Here is a 27047-nt window from a genome sequence, read left to right as displayed (position 1 = left end):
GTCAATTATTGTGTAACAATTTTTGTCTTACATTTGTGCCTTGGGCATCTATTCACAATTGTTAGAACATTTTCATGAAATATAATGAAGGCTTACTCTTGAAATAGTCAACAATACATTCTAGATATCTTTTGGGGCTCTTTGCTCATTTGATGAACTCTGGTTGGTTTTAATTATACTATCGGTGCTGTAAAATTGTCATATGTTCAGGTGGATCCGTATCTGGACTGAATGTGCACTGATACACCCATTTGAAACCATTCCATTTTGAGTTGTTCCAGATTCTCACACGACTTCTATCTTCCCTGGAGGAAATACCTTGCAGCAGATGTTTTGTGGACTTGCACCCCATGATCCTTCTGTTCAACAATTCAATTTACCATGTACTTCCTTTTCAAATTTAATATACAAAACTTCACTCTTGTCCAGACTAAAGTCCATCTGCCGTTACTCCACCCATTTTTCCCAGATGATTTATGCTCTGTTGTATACTTCTGCAACCATCAATATCCACAACTCCACAAAGTTCATGTCATCTGCAAGCTTACTTATCAGTCCACCTACATTTTTGTCCAAATCATTTGTATATCTCACATATACAAATGATTATATACATTGAGAATGGATCCAGAAGTAGTGAAGTTCTTTGTATGAAACATGGGAACGTTGGGAGACTTCCAGGCTCTCTGATATTTAAATATGCACAAAATGCATCAAGCTGCAGCTCCTTAGAGACTGTGCTAAGGAACTGGAGTCACAGATGGATGACCTTCAGCTCAAATGGAAAAATATGGAGATGATAGATGGGAGCTACAGGGAGGTAGTCACCTCTAAGTTGCAGGAAGCAGGTACCTCAGTGATTGTCAGGAGTGGAGAAAGGAATAGGCAGTGATCGTTTTCCTCAATAATAAGCATACCTCTTTGGATACTGTTGTGATTGATGACCTATCAGTGAGAAGCTGCAGCAACCAGGAAACATGCTGCTGAGTCTGTCTTGGTGGCTCAGAAGGAAAGGGGGGAGAAGAGGAGTGCAGTAGTAATAGGGGATTCCATAATTAGAGGAGCAGAAAGCAGATTCTGTGGATGTGAAAGAGATACCTGAATGGTATATTGCCTCTAAGTGCCAAGGTCAGGGATATCTCAGATTGGGTCCATGGTATTGCAAAGGGGAGGATGAACAGTAGGATGTCATGGTACATACTGCCATCAATGACATAGATAGGAAAAGGAAGGAGATCCTGAAGAAAGAACATTGGCAGTTAAGCAGAAGGCTGAAAAGTGGGAACTCTAGGGTGGTAATCTCTGATTTGCTCCATTTCCCCATGACAATGAGGATTAGAATAGGATAATGTGGCAGATGAATGCATGGCTGAAGAATTGATGCAGGATGATCTGTACAAAAATAGATAGGTTACAGTTGAACTTGAGGGGCATCTTGTGGAGAGGTTTGCTAGAGCTGTTGGGGAGGGTCTGAATTAATTAGCAGGAGGATGGGAACCGAAGTGATAGGGCAGTTGGTACACAACTAGGTGCTGTGTATAGTGAGACTGTGAGAAAGGACAGTGGAATGCATTGGAAGGTAAAAGGGGGTCAAAATCAAAAAGGGTTATGAATACAGGACTGGAGGTGTTATCACAAACAAGAAGAAAATCTGCAGATGCTGGAAATCAAAGTAACACACACAACATGCTGGAGGAACTTAGCAGGCCAGGCAGCATCTATGAAAAAGAGTAAACAGTTGACGTTTCAGGCTGAGACACTTTTCCCGAATCGTCAGCTGAAGGTGTGATATCTGAGTGCACAAAGTATACAGAATAAGGTAGTTGATCATGTAGCATAGTTAGAGATTGGCAGGTATGATGTTGTGGAAATCTCTGAGTGAAGGCTGAAAGAAGATCATAGTACGAGTTTCACATCCAAGGATGCAAATTGTATCAAAAGGACAGACAGGTAGGCAGAGGGGGTAACGTGGCTCTGTTGGTAAAACATGAAATCATGTTCTTAGAAAGAGTTGACCTACAATTGGAAGACGTAAAATCCTTGTGGGTAGTGTTAAGAAACTGCAAAGGTTAAAAAGACGCTGATGGGAGTTGTTTTAAGGCCTAAATCCAACCTGATGTGGGTAGGAAGCTGCAGTTCCCAGAGATTGCGCAAACCACATGTCGACCTGACATTGTACTGTGGTCCATCAAAGACAAGAATCACCCTGGTGGAGCTCACAGTACCATGGGAGGAAGGCCCTGAGGTACAGTCTTTTTTCCAGGAGTGCAGGGACAGAAGGTGGCAGATGTGGCTATTCCCTATGGAAAATGGCTGTAGAGGGTTCCTGGCAAGGACAGCATGGAGGTTGCTGTCTGCGCTGGGCCTTAATAATAAGAGCAAGAACCAAGCAGCTCACGGGATCGGGGAGGAATCAGAAAGAGCCGTTTGCTGGATATGGAGCAGGCGAAAGGAGTTGAGCTGGAAGTCAGGGGCAGATGACTTGGCCACCACTGCTGACTTGCCAACTGGAAAGTGTAGTGGTTATGGTTCAAAACACTCTGTGAAGTTTGGGCACCACCTGATAACATCTGCTCCTGGCCAAAGCTACAGTTACCTCATCAGGTAACTGCAGACAGCACCCCAATGTATGATGCAAGGCCCCTGAAAGTTAGCCAGGATATGCCTAAAAATTACAGTGGGAGATAGAAATGACATGTCAAAAGGACAATGTTGTGATTTCAGTATGCAGTAAGTTTGGGAAAATCAGGTTGGTGGGAAATCCTAAGAGAGAGAATTTGTAGAATGCCTACAAGATGTCTTTTTAGAGCAGCTTGTGGTTGTGCCCACTAGAGGAATGGCAATTCTGGATTGGGTGTTATGTAATGACACAGATTTGATTAGGGAACTGAAGGTAAAGGAACCCTTAAGAGACAGTGATGATAATAAGATAGAATCCACTCTGCAGTTTGAGAAGGAAAAGCTAAAATTGGATGTTTCTTTATTACTGTGCAGTAAAGGGAATTACAGAGGCATGAAAGAAGAGGTGGCCCAAATTTATTGGAAGGGGACACTAGTAAAGGTGACAGCAGAAGAACAATGGGTGGTATATTTGAGGGAATTCGGAAGGCTCAGGAAAGAAACATCCCAAAGATGAGAAATATGCTAAAGAGAGGATATGGCAACTATGGGTAACAAGGAAAGCCAAAGACAACATAAAAGCAAAAGAGCAGCCATATAATATTGTGATCTTGGAGGACTGGGAAGCTTTGGAAAACAAACTGAAGGCAACTAAATAAGCCATGAAGAGAAAAAAGATGAAGTATGAAGGTAAGCCCACCAATAATATAAAAGAGGATACAAAAAGTTTTTTTTCAGATATATAAAGAGTAAATGAGAGACAAGAGTGGATATTGGACTGCTGGAAAATGAAGCTAAAGAGATAGTAATATGGGGCAAAGAAATAGTGGATGAACATAAGTATTTTGCATCAGTCTTTACTGTGGAGAATATTAGTAGAATGCCAATATGAGTGTGTGTCAGGGGTCAGAATTGAGTGTTGTTGGTATTACTAAGAAGAAGGTGCTGGGGAACCTGAAAGAACTGAAGATAGATAAGTCACCTTGAGCAGGTGAACTATGCTCCAGGATTTTGAAAGAGGCTGTGGAGGCATTATTAAGAATTTTTCAAGAATCACTAGATTCTGGAATGCTTCCTGAGGACTGGAGAATTGCAAATGTCACTCCACTTTTTAAGTAGCAAGGAAGACAGAAGAAGGGAAGTTATAGGCCAGTTAGCATGACTTCAGTGGTTGGAAAGATGTTGGAATCTATTATTAATGATGATATTTTGAGGTACTTGGATGCACCTGATAAACTGAGCTGACGTAGGCATGGTTTTCTAAAGGGGAAATCTTTCCTAACAGATCTGTTGGATTTCTTTAAGAAAATAGCAAGCAAGATAAACAATAGAGATATGGTGGATATTGTTTATTCGGATTTTCAGGAGGCCTTTGACGAATGGGAATACATGGGGCCTTTTCTCGCTGACTGCCATTAACTAGTGATGTGTGCAGAGGTTGGTTTTCGCGTAATTTCTCAATGATTTGAATGAAGGAATTGATAGTTCTTTGGCCAAATTTGTGGGAGATACAAAGATAGGCAGATGGGCAGATAGTGTTTCAGGAGTTGGGTGTCTTCAGAAATACTTAGACAGACTGGGTGTATGGGCAAAGAAATGGCACATGGAATAGAATGCAAGAAAGTGCATGGTCATACATTTTGGCACAAGGAATAAGACAAGGACTATTTTATAAATGGGGAGAAATTCTTATGCAGGATTCCCTCAAGGTTACCTTGCAGGTTGAATCAGTGGAAAGGAAGGTAAATGCAATGTTAGCATTCATTTTGAGAGGACTAGAATACAAAAGCAAGGATGCAATACTGTGGCTTTATAAGATAATTGTCAGAGCTCACTTGGAGTACTTTAAGCAGCTTGTGCTACTTATCTATGAGATGATGTACTGGCATTTGAGAGGGTCCAGAGGAAGTTCATGACAACGATTCCAGGAATGAAAGGGTTAACATATGAGGGGCATTTGATGGCCCTGGGCCTGAACTTGCTGGGGTTTAGAAGAATGGGGGATAGTGTGGAATCTCACTGAAACCTATTAAAGATTGAAGGCTTAGAGATAGTGGAAGTAGCAAGGATGTTTCCTACAATGGGGGTGTCTGAGACCAGATGGCACAGCCTCAGAATTGAGGAATATTTCTTTAGAACAGATATGGGGAAAAATTTCTCGAGTCAGAGGATGGTGAATCTATGGAATTCATTGCCACAGATGGATGTGCATGTGAAGACAATCGGTTTTCAGTATTTAAGGCAGAGTTTAACAGGTTTAATCAGAGCATCAGAGGTTACAGGAAGAAAGCAAGAAAATAGGGCTGGGAGGGATAATAACCAGCCATGGTGGAATGGTCTAATTTTACTCCTACATCTTATGGTCTTATGGCTTTTAAACCATGCTGACAATTCCTAATACGTTCATCCTATTCCAGATGCAAGTAACCCTAAGAATTGGACCTGATATTAATTCCTAACACTGATGTAAGTCTCACCAGTTTACAAGTTCTTCTGCCCTTCTTAAACAAAGGATTAGCATCAGCTATTTTTCAGTTCTCTGGAAACTCACCTGTGGTTAAAGATCTCTGTCAAGGAGAGAATTCTCTGAAAGTATTCCTTTCTCCCCAAGAGGACTGAGATCAGCATATTGTCATATGCACAAATACATGTATGCACAGTTGCAATGAAGAACTTTCTTGCAGAACCATTACAGGCATGTAGCATCTTATAAGCATGCGCTATGATAAGGTCACCCATCTCTTGACCTCCAAGGAATAAAGTCCCACTCTGCCTGACCTCTCCCTATACTCAAGCTCTTGAGCCCCAGCAACATTCGCACAAATATTATTTGTACTCCTTCCAGCTTACTGGCATATTTCTTGCAACAGCACAACCAAAACTGTACACAATACTCCCATAAACCAGAAGCACCCGGCAAGATGGATTGAGCTCAGAGGCACATAGTCATCATGTTCTTCCCAGAAAAGCCTCATAACCTTTGAGAGATCAATTTCAAAAATATTTAAATATGACTAGTCATATTTGATAATCATGGATGATTGAAATGGATTTGAATAGTTAAAATCAACTGTTCAAAATTCAAAGTTGAAATTATATTTATTATCAAGGTATGTATGTATGTTACATACAACCTTGACATTCGTCTCCTTACAGGCAGCTATAAAACAAAGAAACACAATAGAACCCTTTAAAAAATAAGGCTGTCAAACACCCAATGTGCAGAAAAAAACAAACTCTGCAAACAATAAAAGTAAGCAAATAGCACTGAGAGCTGAAGTTCATGAAGTGACTCCATAGCCATGAAGCCAATCATCCCTGAAGCTGATACAGTAGACCATTAGTTCCAGGCCACAGCCTCAGTTCACTGCAGAGACATGTAAACCTTGTGAAACTGTGAGCATAACACTGGCCTGGCCTGCTCCTTCAGCCCTAACATCCTGACCTTTCCTATCTGATCCATGCTTAAGTTGGCCAAACCTCGGGTTGTTGCTCACTCTTGGACGTGGGCCTTGTCACTTTGATATAGTCTTGGGCCTAGGCCCTAAAGTTTGATTCAACTCTTATCTGACCATTCCAATCAGGTCCGGCACTTAATTCAGATAAAATTAGGGCTATTCCTCACTCTCGGGCTCGGGTCCCGCTACTTCAATCCTGCCTCAACTCAGTTTTGCCACTTCGAATCACCTCTCCAGCAGTGGCTGAACATTGGCTCATTACTCACTCTCGAGCCCAGGCCCTGTTGTCTCAATTCATCCCCGACCGTAACCTCTGAGACTTCAGTTCACACTGCCAAAATGACAGGTTGGACAGGCAGTTCAAAAGTTTTGCTCCAAAAATTAAGTGACTAAGTACTGATTGCAGTGATCGTTTCCGAGAAAAAATGTGATTAATAAAGTCGTTAATAGTTTTGTATGCTTCTCCAGTGCCATCTTAAGCCAGATAACTAATAAATTAAAAGTATAAAGTTTTTTTAATCAAATATCATCCACAGAGTGCTAAAAGAATAATAAAATATGATAAAGTTAAATAAAATGTTTTGAACACATACCTGCAGTTACTTTCTACATGGAGTTTTCTCTAGCATCTTATGCTCTGTTGCTTGACTCAGCGGTACGTTCTGCAGTGGAGCAGAAAGGAATATGTTGCAGTACACAAATACGAGTTCATTTCAGGTTTTCATGTTTTCAGAATCATTACGCTCAGATAGTAAAATTATTGCTTTAGATTTAATTCTAAACATAATCAAGTTGCAGGAGGAGTACTATAGACTCTGTATCCATCTCCTGAGTAAATACAGATGCAAAAAAAAATCCATTTAAGATCTCCCCCATCCCTTTTGACTCCACACATGGACAACCCTTCTGATCTTCCAAAGGACCAATTTTGTCCCTTGCAATCTTTTAATATATCCATAGAATCCCTTAGGATTCTCCTTTACCTTATCTGCCTCCTTTGAGTCCTCCTGATTTCTTTCTTTCTTAAGTGTTCTCTTGCATTTCTTATACTCCATAAGCACCTCATTTGTTGCTACCTGCCCACATACAAAATGCTGGAGGAATTCATCAGGCCAGGCAGTATTTATTGAAAAGAATAAACAGATAAACAGTCAAATTTTCAGCCCAAGACCCTTCAGCAGGACTGTATTTTTTCCATAGATGCTGACTGGCCTGCTAAGCTCCTCTAGTATATTTTTGTGTTTTGCTTTGGATTTCCAGCATCTACAGGTTTTCATATGTTTGTGCCTACACCTGCTATGCACCTACTTTTTTCTTCTTAACCAGGGCCTCAATACCTCTTGAAATCAAGGTCACCTACACCTGTTATCTTCACCTTTTATCCTGACAGGTACTTACAAATTTGTGCCCTTAAAATTTTACTTTTAAAGGCTTCCCACATTTGCCAGAAAAGCAGCCTGTCCCTATCCACACTTGCCAGATCCTTTCTGATACCACCAGAATTGGCCTTTCTCCAATTTAGAATCTCAACCTTTGGACCAGACTTACTTATCTTTTTGCATATTTACTTTAAAACTGATGGCATTGTGATCACTGGACACAAAATGTTCAACTACACAAACTTCTGTCACTTGCCCTGCCTTACTCCAAAATACAGGTTTCCCCTGCCATCCGAAGGTAGAGCATTCCTGTGAAATGGTTCATAAGCCGGAATGTCGTAAAGTGAAGCAATTACCATTTATTTATATGAGAAAAATTTGTGAGCGTTCGCAATCCTAAAAAATAACCTACCAAATCATGCCAAATAACACATAAAACCTAAAATAACAGTAACATATAGCAAAAGCAGGAATGATATGATAAATACACAGCCTACATAAAGTAGAAATACTTTTCTACAATCATTGCCGCACTGTTCTCTGTAGCGGAAATCTCACACAAGCGCTCTCGGCAGAAACACTCTCTCCAGTAACCTTTAAGCTATGAAGCTGCCACATTATACCAAATAACATATAAAAATACACAGCCTATATAAAGTAGAAATAATGTATGTACAGTGTAGTATCACTTACTGGAATTGGGAAGACAGCGCCAAGCACACTGATGACAGTGTGTTAGGCTGAGTTGTCGGAGGTTGGGGCTGATACCGATCCACCAAGCATGCAGGGGTGCAGTGGTAGCCGGGATGCACCCAACGCATCTTTAAGAAAAAAGCCAAAATAAACAAACTAATTCATTAGGTGTCGCCCGGTACATAAATGTCGGCCCAGATCAGAGGCGACGCAATCTTAAAGTCATACTTTATCATTGCAGCGAAAATCTCATGCAGTTGCTTCATGTTCAGTTCCTGGACGACTTCATTCTCGGTCCGTTCGCTGCTGCATTCAATTTCAATTGTTATCCTTTCCTCTTCCAATTGCATCAGCTCTTCATCTATCAGTTCTTGGTTATGGGATGCCAGAACCTCTTCAACATCATCTTCGTCAGCTTCCACAAGCCAAACTCACTTTGTCCTTACTTCGTTCACCACGAATCGAAACACTTAATTATGTCTAGTTTTACGCTAAGTGTAACACCCTTACGTGCTCTTTTAGGCTTTTCTGATACCTTACATCTTGCTAACGGCTGCTCACAGACACGTGTTTAAGCAATGCTGGCTAGAATGCAGTTACAGGGGAGGAGCTTGGCTGCTTGGAGTGCGCGCTGCTTTTCTCGCGCGCTGCCTTTTTTCGTAATAGTGAAAACACCTTCTGTTAGCGAAAACAGGGAACTAATGTAGGTCTTTCGTAACAGCGAGGTTTCGTAAAGTGAGCGTTGGAAAAACAGGGGACGCCTGTTGCAGATTAAGTATCACACTTTCTCTCATTGGAACTCCCACATACTGATTAAGGAAACTTTTCTGAACAGATTTTGACAAATTCTATCCTATATAGTCCATTTACAGTACAGGATTCTCAGTCAGTATGTCGAAAGTTAGAATCACCTACTATAGCCACTTTATGTTTTTTGCTACAGTCTGTGATCTCTCTACAAATTTGTTCCTCTAAATCACAGGATTGTTGGTAGTCTGTAATATAACCCCATTTATATGGTCATACCTTTCTTATCCTCAGTTCTACCCATAACACCTCACTAGACAAGTTCTCCAGTCTGTACTGACTGAGCACTGGTGTGACATTTCCCTGACTAGTAAGGCCACCCCTCCTCCTTTAATCACTCCTGCTCTGTCACATCTAAAATAATAGAAACCCAGAATATTGTGTTTCCAGTCCTGCCCTTCCTGCAACCAAGTCTCACTAATGGCTACACTATCATAATTCCATGTTGATCCATGCTCTGAGCTAATCTACCTTTCCTACGATACTCATTGCATTGAAACTTACGCAGATCAGGTCATTAGTTGCACCATGCTTAACCTTTTGATTCCTGATTTTGTCTGAGGTTATAACAAAATTTGTCTCCTCAACCTCCCCATGAACCGTTTTGGCACTCTTTTTCCCATCTCCCTGCAACTCTAGTTTGCAACCCCTTGTGCAGCACTAGTAAACCTTCCCACCAGGATATCGGTCCCCCTCCAGTTCAGGTGCAAGCTGTCCCTTCTGTACAGGTCCCATTTTCTCTGAAAAAGAGCCCAGAGATACAAAAATTTGATACCCTCCCCCCTACACTAACTCCTTAGCCACATGTTAAACTGTATAATCTTCTGGCCTCATTAGCCTATGTCAGGTGTAGCCAACATTTTACATTCCATGCATCATTTTTTTCATTTACGAGTTCAGATGCGCCATACAACTCTTGTACCCCCCCAACTCTTGTAAAAATATGTTAATATAGAACTCGTGCGTGAAAAAATTGATGCATGGAATGTAAAAGGTTGGCCACACCTGACATAGGCTAATGACGTCACGGCCAGCAGCCCTGAGTCACAAACCTGGAGGTCCTGCTCTTTAACTTAGCACCTAACTCCTTGAACTCACTTTGCAGAGCCTCATCGCTCTTCCTACCTATATCATTTATACCTACATGGAAAGCAACCTTTAGCTGCTTGCCCTTGCATTTTAGGATGCCGAGGACTCAATCCCAGATGTCCTGGACCCTGTTACATGGGAGACATTATACCATCCAGGAATCTTATTCTTGCCCACAAAACCTCCTTTCTGTTCCTCTAATCAATGAATCTCATACCATCACAGCTCGCCTCGTCTACCCACTTCCCTTCTGAGTCACTGCGCTAGACTTGACCACTGAGACTTTCCTGTGTTAAGTCAACCCCACAACAGTATCCAAAGTGATATACTGCACCTATTGTTGAGGGGTACTCTGTATTGGCTGCTTCACCCCTTTTCCTTTCCTGACTGTCATCTATTTTTCTGTGTCTTGTACCTTCAGTGTAACTGCCTCACTATATGGACAAGGAAATTACAGAGGAAGCGATCCCTGAGAAAAGCAGAGAGGTGGCGGTGTTGTTGGGAGGAGGTCAAGATATGTTTGGTGGTAGGATAGTAATACCTATGTCGGGTTGCTTATTGACCACAGCCTAGCATTCTACATAATCATACCCTCAGTTCTAACCTACAACTTCCAAAACCTGGACCTTTGAACACCCTTCTGCAAACGGATCAGGAATTACATCTCCTCCTTACTGGCTCCCTGGCTGGCTGGTGCATAGTGGCATCACTGCCGGACTTTGGAGTGAAGGCTCCCGAGTTTGAACCCAACTGGCTCCCCAGGCACGCTTTCAATCCGTGCTGGGTTGAGCATCAAGCTAGCAACTCGACCTCGTAAAAAAGAAATTGCCTGTTACAGAAACATCAACAGCAAAAAGTTGATGGCCTATACTCTCTCTTGAGTTTAAAGGGCAATTTCCTTTTTCTTTTACTGACTCCCACCAAAGATCTGTGCTTAGCCCACTACTCTACTCTCTCTACACCCATGAATGGTGTGGCTAGGCACAGACAGCTCAAATACATCTATAAGTTTGCCAGCAATACAACTATTGTTGGCAAAGTTTTGCATGGTGATGAGGAGATGTACAGGAGTAAGATTGATCAGCTGGTTTAGTGGTGTCAAAGCAACAACCTTGCACTTAATGCTGCTAAGACCAAGAAATTGATTGTGGACTTCAGGAAGTGGAGGTCGAGGGAAAATACCAATCGTCATCAAGGTACTTGCAGTGGAAAATGTGGGCAGTTTCAAGCTGCTGGATGTAAACATCTCTGAGGATATATCCTGGGCTCGATATATTGATGTAATTGCAAAAAATGCATGACTGCAGCTATATTTCGTTTAAAGTTTAAGGAGAATTGGTATGTCATTAAAAAATCTTGCAAATTTCTACATTTACACTGTGGCAAGCATCCTAACTGGTTGCATCACCATCTGCACAGGATTATAAAAAGCTGCAGGAAGTTGTAAGAAAGTTGCAAGAAGCTGCAGCTCCATCACAGGCACCAGCCTCTGCAACAGAGCACACCTTCAAAAGGCCATACCTCAAAAAGGCAGTATCCATCATTAAATACCCCTTACCCAGTACTTGCCCTCTTCCCTTTGCTACGATCAAGGAGAAGGTAAAGGAGCTTGAAAACACACATACAAGATTTCAGGAACAGCTTTTTTTCCCTCTGCCATCAGATTTTGGAATGGACAATGAACACATGAACACTATCTCATTATTTATTTTTCTTATTTGCACTACTTACTTAACTTAGTATTTAATATTTATGTGAAGTATATATACATACTCTAATTTATAGTTATTATTATGTATTGCAATGTAGCACGGCAGTGAAACAACACATTTCATGACATATACCAGAGATATTAAATCTGATTCTGATATGCAACATAGATCAGCAGATCTATGTCATTGACCCATCTTTACAACAGCAAGATTTAAGCATATAAAATTTGTACCAATCAATTGAAATCTGAAAAATTTATTCTCAAAGCTAATAGAATGCAGATTTATCTGGTAATTTAACAAATACTGAGAAAATATAAGCATCTAAAAGGTTCTTGAGATTCCCTAACAAGGCTATTTTCAGTCAATTTGCCTGTCTCTTGTGTGGTGTTAATTTTGCAATGCTTGATTTCATTAGGTAAATATTAATGATTTTTCTATGAAGATCATACCAAACAGTTATTGTCGAATCCCAATGCAAATTAACTAAATCACAGTTCCAATAAACCATTGGACTTAATGAACTGCAGAAAGCAAATGAGACAAAAATTCAGAATTATTGTAAGCCTTTTGCTGACTGAAGGACAATGGTGTAAAATTCTTAATATACTCTCTGTGGGATTGATAGATTGCTCTGTTTTTGACAATGCATGCATCTAGCTACTGGCACAACCTACATATGCCCTATGAAGAGTTATTTACCTTGCCTGAAGTAAATTAGTATTTGATCCTCTTGATCAACTCGTTGTCACCTAGAGATAGAAATTTAAGTTCACACTCTTTTTTTTCAGCTGAAGAAGGACCAATTTTGGAGATTAATGACTTGAGTTCTGAAACACCCAACAGTTATGACGTTTATCAGGTTTTGGGCTATTTATACAGAAAATACGTGTTTTAGGTTCCATTAGGAAATCAGATACCTAAGAATCAGAATCAGAATCAGTTTTAATATCACTGGCATATGTTGTGAAATATGTTAACATTGCAACAGCAATACATGATAATATAGAAAAAACTTTTAATTGCAGTTATATATATATATAAATTGCAGTTATATATATACATATTCAGAAATCAGATGGTAGAAGGGAAGAAGCTGTAGCTGAATTGCAGAATATGTGCCTTTAGGCTTCTTCACCTACGTCCTGATGGTAACAATGAGAAGAGGGCATGTCCTGGGTGGTGGGGGTCTTTAATGATGGATGTCCCCTTCCTTGAAGATGTGTTGGATACTACGGAGGCTAATTCTCATGATGGAGCGGAACAAGTTACAATTCCTTGTAGCCTACTTCAATGCTGTGCAGTAGACCACACCCCGCCCATACCAGACAGTGATGCAGCCAGTTAGAATGCTCTCCACAGTACATCTGTAGAAATTTTTGAGTGTTTTAGGTGACATATCAAATTTCCTCAAATTCCGAATGAGATATAGCCATTGTCTTGGTTTCTTTATAGCTGCATTGATATGTTGGACCAGGTTAGGTCCTCAGAGATATTATCACCCAGGAACTTGAAATTGCACAATCTTTCCACTTCTATCCCTGTATGAAGACTAGCGTTTATTCCCTCGAATTACCCTTTCTGAAATCCACAATCAGCTCTTTGGTCTTACTAACGCTAAGTGCAGGGTTGTTACTGTGACACGACTCAATCAGTTGGTTTATCTCAATCCTGTACAAACTCAATCACCACTTGAGATGCTGCCAACAATTGTTGTATCATCAAAAAATTTGACGATGGTATTTGAGCTGTGCTGAGCCACACAGTCATGGGTGTAGAGAGTAGAACAGTGGGCTAAGCACACACCCCTGAGGTGCACCAGTGTTGATCATTAGCGAGGAGGAGATGTTATCACCAATCTGCACAGATTATGGTCTTCCAGTTAGGAAGTCAAGGATCCAATTGCAGACGGAGGTACAGAGGCCCAGGTTCTGCAACTTCTCAATCATAGGTGTGGAGAGAGATAAATAGTGGGCTAAGCACACATCCCTGTGATGCGCCATTGTTCATTGTCAGTGAGGTGGAGACGTTAGACCATAAGACCATTGTATTTAGGAACAGAATTATGCCATTTGAAATTAAGCTCCACCATTTCATCATGGCTGAACCAATTTTTCTCTCAGCCCCAATCTCCTGTCTTCTCTCTGTATCCCCTCATGCCCTGACTAATCAAGGATATATCAACCTCTGCCTTAAATATACATAAAGACACAACCTCCACAGCAGTCTGTGGCAAGGAATTACACAGATTCAGCACTCTCTGGCTAAAGAAAATCCTTCTCATCTCTGTTCTAAAAGAACATCACTCTATTCTGTCCAATGGTCTTAGGCTCTCCCACCATAGAAAACATGCTCTCTCCACATCCACTCTATCAAGGCCTTTCTCCATTTGATCGGTTTCAATGAACTCACCCTCATTCTTCTCAATTCTAGTGAATACAGGCCCTGAGCCATCAAACACTCTTCATATGACAAGCCGTTTAATCCTGAAATAACTTTTGTGAATATTATTTCCAATCCGCACAGATTGTGGTCTTCCAGTTAAAATGTTGAGGATCCAGTTGCAGAGGAAGGTACAGAGGCCCATGTTCTGTGGCTTTTTGATCAGGTCTGCAGGAATGCTGCTGTTAAATGCTGAGCTGTAGTCAAACAACACAACTCTGTCATAGATATTCATTTTATCTAGGTAATCCAAAGCCATGTGGAGAGCCAATGATATCAGGACTGCCATAGACCTATTGAAGCAATAGGCAAATTGCAGTAGGTCCAGGTTTTGTTGAGGCAGGGATTAATTCTAGCCATGAATAATCTCTCAAAGCACTTCATCAATGTGGATGTGAGTGCTCCTGGATGTAAGTAGTAAGCCATCTTCCACCCGCGATTCTTCAGTTTTGAACAAGTTTCTTTTCAAATTCTCAAGCTCAAGAGAATGTCTGATAAAGATATAGCAGATTCATTCCTGGGTGACAGGTTCATCATTTTAGAATGTCTGATTAAACTCAGCCAACTGCTACATTGTCCTTCGATCACATATTCTCAAAACCAAATTTCATTTCAGTTCTCTAATTTCTCTAACTTCCACTAAGGCCCCACCTCCCCCTCATACCCCATCTGTTACTTATTTTTATGCACACATTCTTTCTCTCAGTCTCCTTTTTCTCCCTCTGTCCCTCTGAATATACCTCTTGCCCATCCTCTGGGTCCCCCCCCCTTGTCTTTCTTCCCGGACCTCCTGTCTCATGATCCTCTCATATCCCCTTTTGCCTATCACCCGTCCAGCTCTTGGCTCAGGCCCTCCCCCTCCTGTCTTCTCCTATCATTTTGGATCTCCCCCTCCCCCTCCAACTTTCAAATCCCTTACTCACTCCTCCTTCAGTTAGTCCTGACGAAGGGTCTCGGCCTGAAACGTCGACTGCACCTTTTCCTACAGATGCTGCCTGGCCTGCTGCGTTCACCAGCAACTTTGATGTGTGTTGCTTGAATTTCCAGCATCTGCAGAATTCCTGTTGTTTTCATTTCAGTAGTTGGAGTAGCCTATCATTTACTTAAAATGGAAGAACAGCCAATGTTGCCTTAACAGATAATAGCAGTTCATTCAAATAATGTCAATGATGCCTGAGAAGGAATCTTAAGCCTCATAGTCCAGGTGCTGCTCCACGTGAGCTGATTCAATTCTAAACTTCCATAAAGGAATTTCAAACATTAATATTTAACCAACAGGTAAACAATCAGAACAATATGTTTTTTTTTCAAAAGGAATCCTTCACTTTCTACAGTTGATGTATTCTCACCGAAGGCTTATTTGCTATTTACTCTAAACTTTTCATTAGAATACAACAGTCAATTGTGGAAAAGGAAATCATTGGGCAATTTCAGGACAAAACAGAGTAGTTTCCATAATACAGAACTTTTCACTCTGAATATTTTTGTCCAGTTGTTTGAATAGCTAAGTATCATTTGCAGTGATGTGACTGTGGGTTAACTCTATGCCATAGTAATAGAAAGTAGTTATGAAAAGGAATGTGATCAAGATTTATCAGATTCATTCCTGGGATGACAGCTTCATCATTTCAGAAGATATTAGCAGATTATATTGGAAAATGCAAATGCACACATCGTATTTTCTACAATATTTACTATGTAACCACTGTTAGCTCATTAGAAGGTATTCACTATGTAGCCATGACTTTTGGCCTGTTCACTATTAATTCATGAGGAAAACTAGAATGAAATCAAGTGGAAAGATAACGGTGACGGGTAAGATGATGAAATATCTGGCAGTAGGTCGATGCAAGGCTAATTAAGAAATAACTGTGGTTAGGGATGAGAAGACATATGGTCCAAAAATGTAAACTAGAACATAATTAAGTTGGGGAGTAAACCAATAGTGGAAAGTCAAGAGCAGATATATTGATGATATGTAATCACAGGCCGATTGGATATAATATAGCTAAGATAGGAGAATTGTTATAAAAAATGCTATGTACAAGGTTCGACGGGCAATCAGCAGCTAGCTTTCTGACTGTCTCAGCTTTGATTTGCAAGTTAAAGTATAAAACTACTTGAAAGATTTTCTGCGTCTCTTTGTCGTTTGTGAGAAACAAGAAACCACGACAAAATTGGCGACACGAACAGGATCGGATAGAGACCCACGAGGAAGGGAATGGCAGATTGGGATGCGTCCCGGTCCCTCGGGGACCCTCACAGGGCTAACAGAATTAAGGGTGCACCCAAAAAAAAAAGGTGAGCACTTTTTGCGATAATTCGGTCTAATAATTCTGTTGGTTTGGCGAGGGGTCTCGGGGACTCAGAAGTGTGAAGCAACTGCTGAAGGGTCGCTCCGATCCAAAGAATCTGGCAAATTGGGGATAAAAGGAGGCTCAGAGGATTGGCCAAGAGCACTGCAGTGGGGGTAAGTACAAATAAAATAATATGAAGTTAAGTAAGAAAAATTCCACACGGTGTTGGTGAGTCCCTGTGGATACCGCTTTGCACGAAACGCAGGTCTGAACGGGCAGGGAAAGAAAGAAAGAGAAAATCCTTGTGAATACCGCCTTAAGAAGTGTAAGGGTCTGAATAGACGAGGTGCAAAAGAGAAAATCCTCGTGAATACCACCTTAAAAAGTATAAAGGTCTGAATAGGTGAGGTACAAAAGGAAAAGTTCTTTGGATATCGCCCTAAGTAGGGGTCTGCACAGGCAGAACGTAATAGGAGATAAAGATACTTTAATAGATAATTCAGACGCTGATAGGATAAATCATAAGACTAGGCATAGAAATAGAATTAGAGAAATAGTATTACTAAATAGGTAAGTCATCAAATTCTAAGAATACCATAATAGAAAATAGGAAAAAGAGGACAACATGACAGAGAAAGGAACGGCAGTAGAAATATTGAGCAGAAAATTCCCAGTAAGTCAGGATGAGATCATAGAAACGTCAGAGAAATGGGAAAAAAGAACCAAAAATCTGGTCACGAAATGGCCAAGAGAAGGAACATTTGATGTAAGCTTATGTGAGGAAATGGAAGCGCTAATTAAAAATCACAAACCCAAAGATAAATCCAAGAAAAGAGAGAAAAAAAGGAAACAAGAAATGGAAGAAATGGAACTCTTTAGGATGGAGGGAGAAAGGTTAAGAAAGACGGGAAATATATTAATAGTAAGTGAAAAAGACAATGAGAAACGAAAGGAGCAGTCTGATAAAGAAAAGGAGAAGCATAACAGGGAGCCGGCTTCGGCTCTATACCCAGACCTGAAAGACGTAGAAAAACCTCTTCCCTATTGCGAGAGAGAAACCCTTAAGCAGTGTCCGATGATAACAGGAAAAGTGGATCTAAATGGAGAAATTATAGTCTGGGATACCGAAGAGGAAAGAAAGAATCATGAAAAGGAGCAGGAGGAACTACGGAAGGTAATAGAAGAAGACAGGGTAAAGATAGAACAGGAAAAAAAGGAAAATAGAAGAGATCAAAGGGTTACAGGAATTAAGAGCGAAAAGGGATGAAGAGAAATCTCTGTTATATGGGCACGGAACTGAACAGGTCAGAGGAGAAGGTGACTTTTTGGGAGAGCAAGAGTTAAGTAGCGAAAGAGAGGGTGCAAGAGAGTGTAGGCAGAGGATAGGAGATAGGAGCCTTGAAGGGGAAAAAGAGAGACTGAAAAGACAGATATTAGAAACAAAGGAAGAGATTAGGAAATTACAGCAGAGAATGAATTTCCAACGGGAGTTTGAGGAATTCGCAAGGGCCCAAGCAAATGCTAGCTCAAGTCAGAAAGAAAGAATTCCACGAGGAGGCCAAGGGAGAGAGGAAACCCCGGAAAGAATTATGTGGCTGCCAGTAAAAACATGCTCAGAAACAGATGGGGAGTCAGGCGAGGAGGAGAGTCAGGAGATGTGTGAAAGGAAGGGGAGAATGATGCTGTTGTTAGTAAAAGGATTGGGACAAGTACAGTATATTCCTTGGGGATCCCAGGACCTGGGGGGGCTGAAAAACATCCCGCCCAGCCTACATGAGGGCGCAGGGAAGTGGTTTAGGGCCTTTGAGGACGAAAGCACGGGACGAATGTTGACTATGGGAGATTTGAAGGCGCTGCTGATAAGGCTGATGGGAACCTCCAAACTACAAGAGCTGATGGAAGCGACTGGTATACAGAATGCGGACAGCACACTGATTGACGGGGCCAGATTTAACACAGATTTCAGGCAGAGGGTATGGTGGGCCCTCAGGGAGCTCTATCCACCCAAAATGGACCCAAAGCCATGAAAGGGGATCCACTGGGAGTCACTGAAAATCCAGCAGCCTATGTAGAAAATCAGTTGAAAAGGTGGAGACTAGAAACTGAACAAGAAGTGGAAGGCAACCCGTTTATGATCTTGCTGTTCCGGAATACTGTTTTGGATGCGATGCCTCCCAAAGTTAAGTCTAAACTTGAGGAAGTGGTTGGACTGATGTCAATGACCCCACAGGAATTCAGGGACCACGGAGTCCATGCGGTCGAGAAATATCGAAAAGACAAACGAAAGTTGACTGAGCAGCAAGAAGAAGTGCAAAGAAAGCTGATACAAATGCAGCTTGAAGAACTTAAAAAGAAGGAAAAAGAAAAAGGCAAAAAGATGCTGCCAGCAGTGACCGACTTGAGCACAGCCATTGAAGTGAATGAAATACCATTATATGGAGGGACCGGTCGTGCCTTAAGACAGAGGCCAGAAAACCCCATGCCAATAATAAACGTCTTTGGGGGAGCTTTTCTGCAAATGCCCTATCAGGGACAGGATAAATTTAAACAACAGCTCAGACAGGACTGGAAATCCCAAGGAGGGGGACAGAGAGGTTATGGGCAGAGAGGGCCAGTGAGGATACAAGGAGAAGGAGAGATAGAGAGGTTGTGCTGGGGATGTAACCAGCCAGGACACGTGAGAAGGGACTGCCCACTTAAGCCATGGGCCGTTACGTACCAGCAGGAACCAATGAGATGGGAGCCACAGTCTAGTCGAGGACCAGTCCCCGCAGACCCGAGTGGACCCGTGAACCCCTATGCAAGGCGCTAGGGGTGCCCAGAGAACCCAGGTGGGAAGGGACACTACCCAGTGATAACAAGGGAGGCAGAAGAGGAACCCATTCTTCAGGTTGTGTTAGAAGGGCAGCAGACACCAGTGATGATAGATACTGGAGCCACGTATGCTTGCGTACAGCCGCAGTATGCCCCTCACCTTCCCAGGTCAGGAAAATTTATTAAGACTGTATGGTTCTCGGGGAAAACACAGTTGACACAATGTACAGCTCCAGTGCGATTAAGGATGGGCAGCAAAGGAATAGTTTTGCCGATATTAGTGCCCAAAGGAACTCCGATTAATTTGCTAGGCAGAGATGCCCTATTAAAACTAGAATTAAAATTAGAATGTACCAGAAGTGGGTTGAGTGTGGAAAGAGTAAACGCTCAATTACTAGTGCGGGAAGTCAAGGAAGCTAATGTCTTTTGGATAGGAGACATAGAAGATCAGATCTGGGAAACCTGGGAAAAATGGAAAAAGGGCGTGCAGGCTATATTGCCCCAGGCTGTAGCGCCCAAATCCGAGTTACATTGCACAGTGATTTTTGACGAGACCCAGGACAAAGAGTTAAAGGAGAGATGGCACAAGGAGGCATGTACTCGGCAGCACCTAAGAGGAGAAGCTATAATAATTGGGAGAGAAGGGGCAGCCCTGCAAGTCAGGTGGAATACCTTCTTGGAAAAATGGTACAGGATATCGGAAGCTGAGCCCCACATAACGCTGCTGGTAAATGAGGGACATCAGTCTAAAGACCTAGGACCCTTAGTAAAGCGCGCTGGAACCTTAGCGGTGTGGAGGAAAATTATGCCAAAGGTGTGAGTATCGGGAGACAACAACTGCTTTAAAATAGAGGTAGATATAGATATGGTAGGAACAACAAAGGAGGTCAAAGTAACTCCTCAACCACACATGACGTTATGGGGAAGGAGGAAGGCCAGCAGAGAGATAACAGGCTGGATAGGTTACCAGCTATTCTGTGGTACAACATGACACGGATGTAGGGAGAATAAGAACAGCCAGTCTGGTAGAAATAAAGCTGAAAATGGGAGCAGTTCCACCCAGGAGACCACAATATCCCCTGAAACTAGAGGCAGAAGAGAGAATAGTGCCAACAATACAGGGGCTACTGGAGGCAGGAGTACTCAAAAGGATAGACAGCCCATGTAATACCCCGCTGTTACTGGTCCTAAAAGCGGATAAATCGAAATGGAGACTGGTACGTGACTTGCAAGCAGTGAATGAGGTAGTGGAGGACTGGCCAGCGGTAGTTCCCAACTCACACACGCTCTTGACTAATGTTCCACCAGAGGCAGACTATTTTTCAGTGATTGATTTGTGTTCGGCTTTTTTCAGCGTTCCCCTGGCAGATCAGTGTCAGTACCTATTTGCATTTACATACAGAGACAACCAGTATACCTACACTAGAATGCCGCAAGGATTTAAACATTCACCACATGTTTTTAATCAAGTATTAAAGGCCGACCTAGAGGGCATACCATTGGAAAGTACATTGATACAGTACGTGGATGATTTGTTGATTTGCTCCGAAAGTGAGGGACAGTGTGAACAGGATACCATAACCCTTTTAGAGAGACTGGCGCATGGAGGGCATAAGGTATCTAGAAAGAAGCTGCAATTTTGCAAGCAACAGGGAGAATACATAGGTAGAGTGATATCCAAGGGAGCGAAGGTGATAGCACTGGATCAAATTGAGGCTATAACTAAGGCTCCTAAGCCCCAGACAGTGGGACAGATAATGACGTTTCTGGGACTGACAGGATATAGTTCAGTTTGGATTGGGGAATATGCTGAAATTGTAACGCCACTAAGGAAAATAATGAAGGAGGTGGGACATACAAGCTTGAGGAGGACTCTACAGTGGAATGAGGAGGCGGAAGTGGCTTTCAATACTATTAAACAGGAATTGCAGTCAGCCCCAGCATTAGCTTTGCCTGACTACGAGAAGGCCTTTCATCTGTCGTATCCAACCGACAGGAAGGTTATCCCGCAGCAGTTCTAACGCAGGAGACTGGCGCAGGTAAAGCAAAACAACCGATAGCATACTACGGTGTGGAAACTGGAAGAGGTGGCTCAGGGGTACCCACCTTGTTACCAGGGATTGGCAGCACTGTACTATGCATATGAAAAGGCATCATCCATAACCATGGGCTATCCTGTGATTCTGTACACACACTACAAGGTAGCAGAATTACTGGAAAGGGGGAAATTCGTATTGACACCAGCCAGGATAGCAGCATATCAGATGCTACTGACATTTCCAGATATAACTATACAGAGATGCACCACCAGTAACATAGTTGATTATGTCCCTCTAGGGTATGAAGGAGAACTCCATGATTGTGTAGGGAAAACAATGACATTCGCTAAATTGAGAGCAGATTTACGATCAGAACCATTAGAGGACGAAGATAAAAAGGTTCTGTTCGTAGATGGCTGTTGTTACAGGAATCACGATGGGAATCAGGCAGGTTTCTCAGTAGTGCAACAGGATCAGGCAGACTTCGAGGTCATCAGAATAGAGGCTTGCCCCCAACCGTGCTCCACCCAGCTAGCGGAAATCAGAGCTTTGATGGCAGCGTGTGAAATGATGGAAGGAGAGAAAGTAGATATCTATACAGATTCAGCATATGCTCATGGAGTACGTCATTTGTTTGGGGCAGTGTGGAAACAGAGAGGTTTTAAAAAGAATAATGGAGATCCCATACAGCACTGTCAGCAAATTTTAGATTTAATAACAGCAATGATGAAACCTAAAGCACTGGCTATAGTAAAATGCCAGGCACATAAAAAAGGAAACAATATAGTAACAAAGGGAAATCAAGCTGCAGATGAAGCAGCCAGGAAAGCGCCTGGGTGTACATCCACTGTTATTGCACCCCAGGTAAGTCTAGAGCTGGAACCTACGGTAGAGGACCTGATTGAAATACAAGGAAAGGCAACTTTGGCAGAACAAACTCTGTGGAGATGAAGGGGGGCCAAACAGAACCCAGAAGGCCTATGGACCACGGAAGATGGCCTACTGGTAGCTCCCACCCCTTTACTGACTATCCTGATCTTAGAAGCACATGGGATGGATCATTGTGCAAGGGGGTAAGTAATAAGGAAAATAGAAAAGGACGGATTTTGGTCGCCTTATTTACAGGCTTCAGTAGACCATGTATTGTCACAGTGCGAGGTGTGCGTGCAGAATAATGTTCGGAAAGGAATTACAACCCCAATAGGTCATATACCCATACCTGAAGGGCCATTTAAACACCTAGTGATTGACTATGTAGACATGATAAAAACAGTGAGAGGGAAAAGATACATGTTGGTGGTAATCGACAGATTCAGCAGATGGGGAGAGGCAGTACCCTCGAAAGATCAAGGGGCAGGAACAGTGGTGAAATTCCTGACAAATGAAGTGATCCCAAGGTTTGGGATACTGACAGAAATTAGCTCAGACAATGGTTCAGCTTTCATCCAAAAAGTGGTCAAGTTAGTACTGCAAGCACTGAGAATAAAGCAGAGATTTGGATGTGTGTATCACCCTGAGTCGCAGGGTATGGTGGAAAGAATTAACGGACCCTTAAAAACCAAACTAAACCAAATCTGTGCAGATACTAAACTCTACTGGGTTGATGCACTACCGTTAGCGTTAATGAGTTACCGCATGCAGACTAATCGGATGACGTGTCTAACACCGCATGAAATGCTAACCGGAAGGCCCATGCCAGTGCCCTAGTGGAGAGGACCATATAAAGGGCCTAGTTTGGAACAATTGGAATTGGAATTAAAACAATACATGCGGCAATTAACTATGATACATAAGTCTATTTATGTACAGGAAAAACAGAAAGAGCCGGAGATTGATCAAGGGGAAGGACCAATCAAGCCAGGCGATCAGGTCTACGTGTGAGCGTTTCGAAGAAAGTGGAACGAACCCAGAAGGGAAGGGCCCTTTATAGTAACCAAAGCATCACCCACCGCAGTTCAAGTGGAAGGACGCTCCACCTGGTATCATCTCAATCACTGCACTAGAGCAGTCCCGCAGGTACAGTCAGGTGGGCCACCCGAGGTAAGTGGTGAAGAGGAACAAACAGTAGGGGACAGGCAAGAGCAACAAGAAGCTGATACTGATTCGCAGGAACTTGACCAAGTAATAAGGGAAAATTTTTGGTCCTGAGGACGGGCCCGAAGACCTTAAGGATGGGGTTATGGATGGTAGTACTCTTTCAGATAATGGGGATGACTTGGGGGCGACCAGTCTTGCCCCCCGGGATGAAACACTCAGATACTCTTGTCTAGACTTGGAGACCATTAATTTGGCAAATGTGGCATGGGACTGTTAGGATCCCACAAAACCTGAGAGAAAGGAGTAAGAGGAGCACAACGGTTACCTCCGTGCCATGGTACCAGAACACGTGGTACCAATGGGCAAATTATACAGCAGGGATGATGAAGAGACAGAATTGTTATCTGTGCTCAAGGGCAAGCCCTGCGCAGCATGTAGGCCCCATGCCCTACAACTCCTCCGCTTGTGCGCAATGGCGAGGAGAGCATAGGGAACGGTGTGAGCGGCAGTGCCCGATGCGACCAAGGCTTGTTTCATGAGGGTTTGCGTTAAGGTAAATCCCTGTTGTCAGAAGTGTGTGGCCAACATACCAATGTGCCCTTATTGGTGTATGTTATACCAGGCTTCCTCGCAGTTTGATCAAAACAAGCTGCCTCTAACTGTAATTACAGCAGACCGTGGGCTATAAATAAAAGAAGCCAGACACCCACATTGGGAAAGCTTAAAATGCAGGAAAATTTGAGTTATGAATGCTTCACGCGGACAGGTGATCTCTCAGTTGGATATTTCAGCGGCAACTGTGTTAAGATTTGGGATGTAACCCCAGGCTGAAGATACAAGACAGGTACCCCTCCGCCCGAGGGTGCACTGAACGCCCAGACCATCCCATTAGCAGATGCCTGGTGGCTGTGTAGACAGGAGGGGGGTCTGAGATCCACGCTTCCCCTTAATTAAGCGGGTACATGTACGCGTGTTATGCTGATTCAAGAAGTTGTGGTATCCCCTGAAATACAGCTTGACACCTCGAGGCAACAGACACTAAAACGGAGGAAGAGAAACTATGAGCCCGACCTGACGATTCAGATCGACAGTATAGGACAGCCGAGGGGTATACCTAACGAGTTTAAGGCAAGAAATGAGATTGCTGCGGGCTGGGAAGCATTTATACCTGTGATAGGGGTTAGCAAAAATGTTGAATGGATAAATTATATATATTATAATCAACAGAGATTCATTAACTACACTGATGATGCACTAGAGGCTTTGGGACAGCAGCTAGATGCAACCAGTAGAGTGGCGTGGCAGAATAGACAGGTACTAGACTGGCTATCGGTGGAGAAAGGAGGAGTTTGTGTAATGTTTGGGGAACAGTGCTGTACTTTTATACCGAATATCACTAGTCCCGAGGGATCGTTTACCAGAGCAATGAATAAACTGAAAAATTTAAGAAAGGAAGTTAAACAAAATGCAGGGTTTGGACACCAGTTCTTTGACTGGTTAGGTAGTAAACTAGGAGGATGCGGAGCATGGCTGACCAAGATTGCAGTAACCATCGGTATTGTATTGCTAAGCTGTGCGGTCATTCTGTGCTGTTTTCTTCCATGCCTCAAGCCGCTTGTAGTGCATGCTGCAATGACACGGTTTCTGATGCTCCTGGAAATTGTTGGGTCGAGCCCTATGGAAAAGGAGGCACCGATGATGTATTCGTACAGTCTACGAGACACGCAAGACGAACAGGAGAGAGATGAAATATGTGGGGATTAGGCTGTGAAGGCTCCTAAGTCTTTTTCCCTGTCTCAGATACGAAGGGACGGGTTTTTGGCTCAGCAGCCTAGGGAGGTAGGGAGAGAACACCTTGAGTCCTAAGCGCAGGAAATTATAGTTTAACCCAAATTTGGGAGTAAAATGTTGGGCTTTATTTGAGCTTTATGTGCATGGACTCTCAGTCCTCTCTCTCTGTATGAGGCCCTGTGGATCTCAAAGGATAATTATATTGGAAAATGCAAATGCACATATTGTATTTTCTATAGTATTACACTATTTACTCAAATGCACACATTGTATTTTCTACAATATTTACTATGTAACCACCGTTAGCTTATTAGATGGTATTCACTATGTAGCCATGACTTTTGACCAGTTCACTGTTAATTCATGAAGAAAACTAGAATGAAATCAAGTAGGAAGATAAGGGTGGCGAGTAAGGTGATGAAATATGTGGCAGTATATTGATGCAAAGCTAATTAAGAAATAACTGTGGTTAGGGATGAGAAGACATATGGTCCAAAAATATAAACTAGGACATAATTAAGTTGGGGAGTAAAACAATAGTGGAAAGTCAAGAGCAGATATATTGACGATATGTAATCACAGACCGACTGGATATGATAATGTAGCTAAGATAGGAGAATTGCTATAAATAATGCTATGTACAAGGTTCGACGGGCAGTCAGCAACTAGCTTTCTGACTGTCTTAGCTTTGATTTGCAAATTAAAGTTTAAAACTACTTGAAAGATTTTCTGCGTCTCCTTGTCGTTTGTGAGAAACGAGAAGCTACGACAAGTACACCTATGCTCTCGAGTTCAGAGAAATAAGAGATCATCTCCTTAATTCATAAAATATCTTTTGAGTTTGACTGGGAAGATATATAATTAAAGTTTATCCTATTTGGATGCTTGAGATCAGGGATTAGAATCTCAAAATAAGGCTAAATGAGGCAGAATAGTGATGAGAAGAAATTTAGCCCAAAGTGGTGTGGATTTTTTTGGAATTTCTTTCAACCAAAACCCTGTGGAGACTCAATTACAGATTGGCATGTATGACTTTGTGGGCACCATTGAATAGTGGCTGAAAGACGATTACCCTTGAACAAAAATTTTGCTTCCTGAATAATTTTGGATCTATCTTATGGACTTTGGGTTGCTGATCATGAAACTCACTATGAAATTACACTATGATGCACCATTTTTTGTAATTGCCCATATTTGTTATTTCAAGTCATAATTCAAGTCAATTGAAATATCACCCACGATGTAATTTGAGAAGTTTTTATCTTGCCCAGGCATGCCCAAACATGCTTAGGCAGGGCAGATTCTGCATGGAAATACGGGGTTTAGAAAGACTATAAAGCATCACACATACATCGTTCTATGCATTGTATTCACTTGTATTGTATATTGGTTTACAATCATGATGCACATGCTCTGTGTGCATAGCATATTGTGTGTATTCATTATAACTGTATTTTCAGGAGTATTTCTGGTAGAAAAATTACTCACCAATTTTGCAACAGACGCGATGTTTTCTGTTATATTTGTAATGAGAATACGCTTAAATCTCAAAGATGGAGCATGATTCCTCTTACTAAGAAAGCCTATAATCTCTACTTTGGGTGTAAAATTGGAGACTAGGGCAAAGCCTAGGCTCCTCACATTTGTTGCATTCCCATTTAGATTTCATCCCTGAAAATCGGTGTTGTCTGTGACGAGCATGGTGAAAGGTTTCACCATGTTATTGTGGTCATAGAGAAATTGTATCAAGAATCCATCAATGCTGGCAGCCACATAAACAAGATACTTAAACAAGAAACATCATATACTGAGTACAAAACAGAAATCATCATCTACTCATTTTTAGTTTAGCTGAACTATTGCAAAGTAT

Source organism: Mobula birostris, chromosome 10 (assembly GCF_030028105.1).
Source record: "Mobula birostris isolate sMobBir1 chromosome 10, sMobBir1.hap1, whole genome shotgun sequence".
In the NCBI taxonomy this organism is placed as follows: domain Eukaryota; kingdom Metazoa; phylum Chordata; class Chondrichthyes; order Myliobatiformes; family Myliobatidae; genus Mobula; species Mobula birostris.
Note: the sequence above shows the minus strand (reverse complement) of the source record.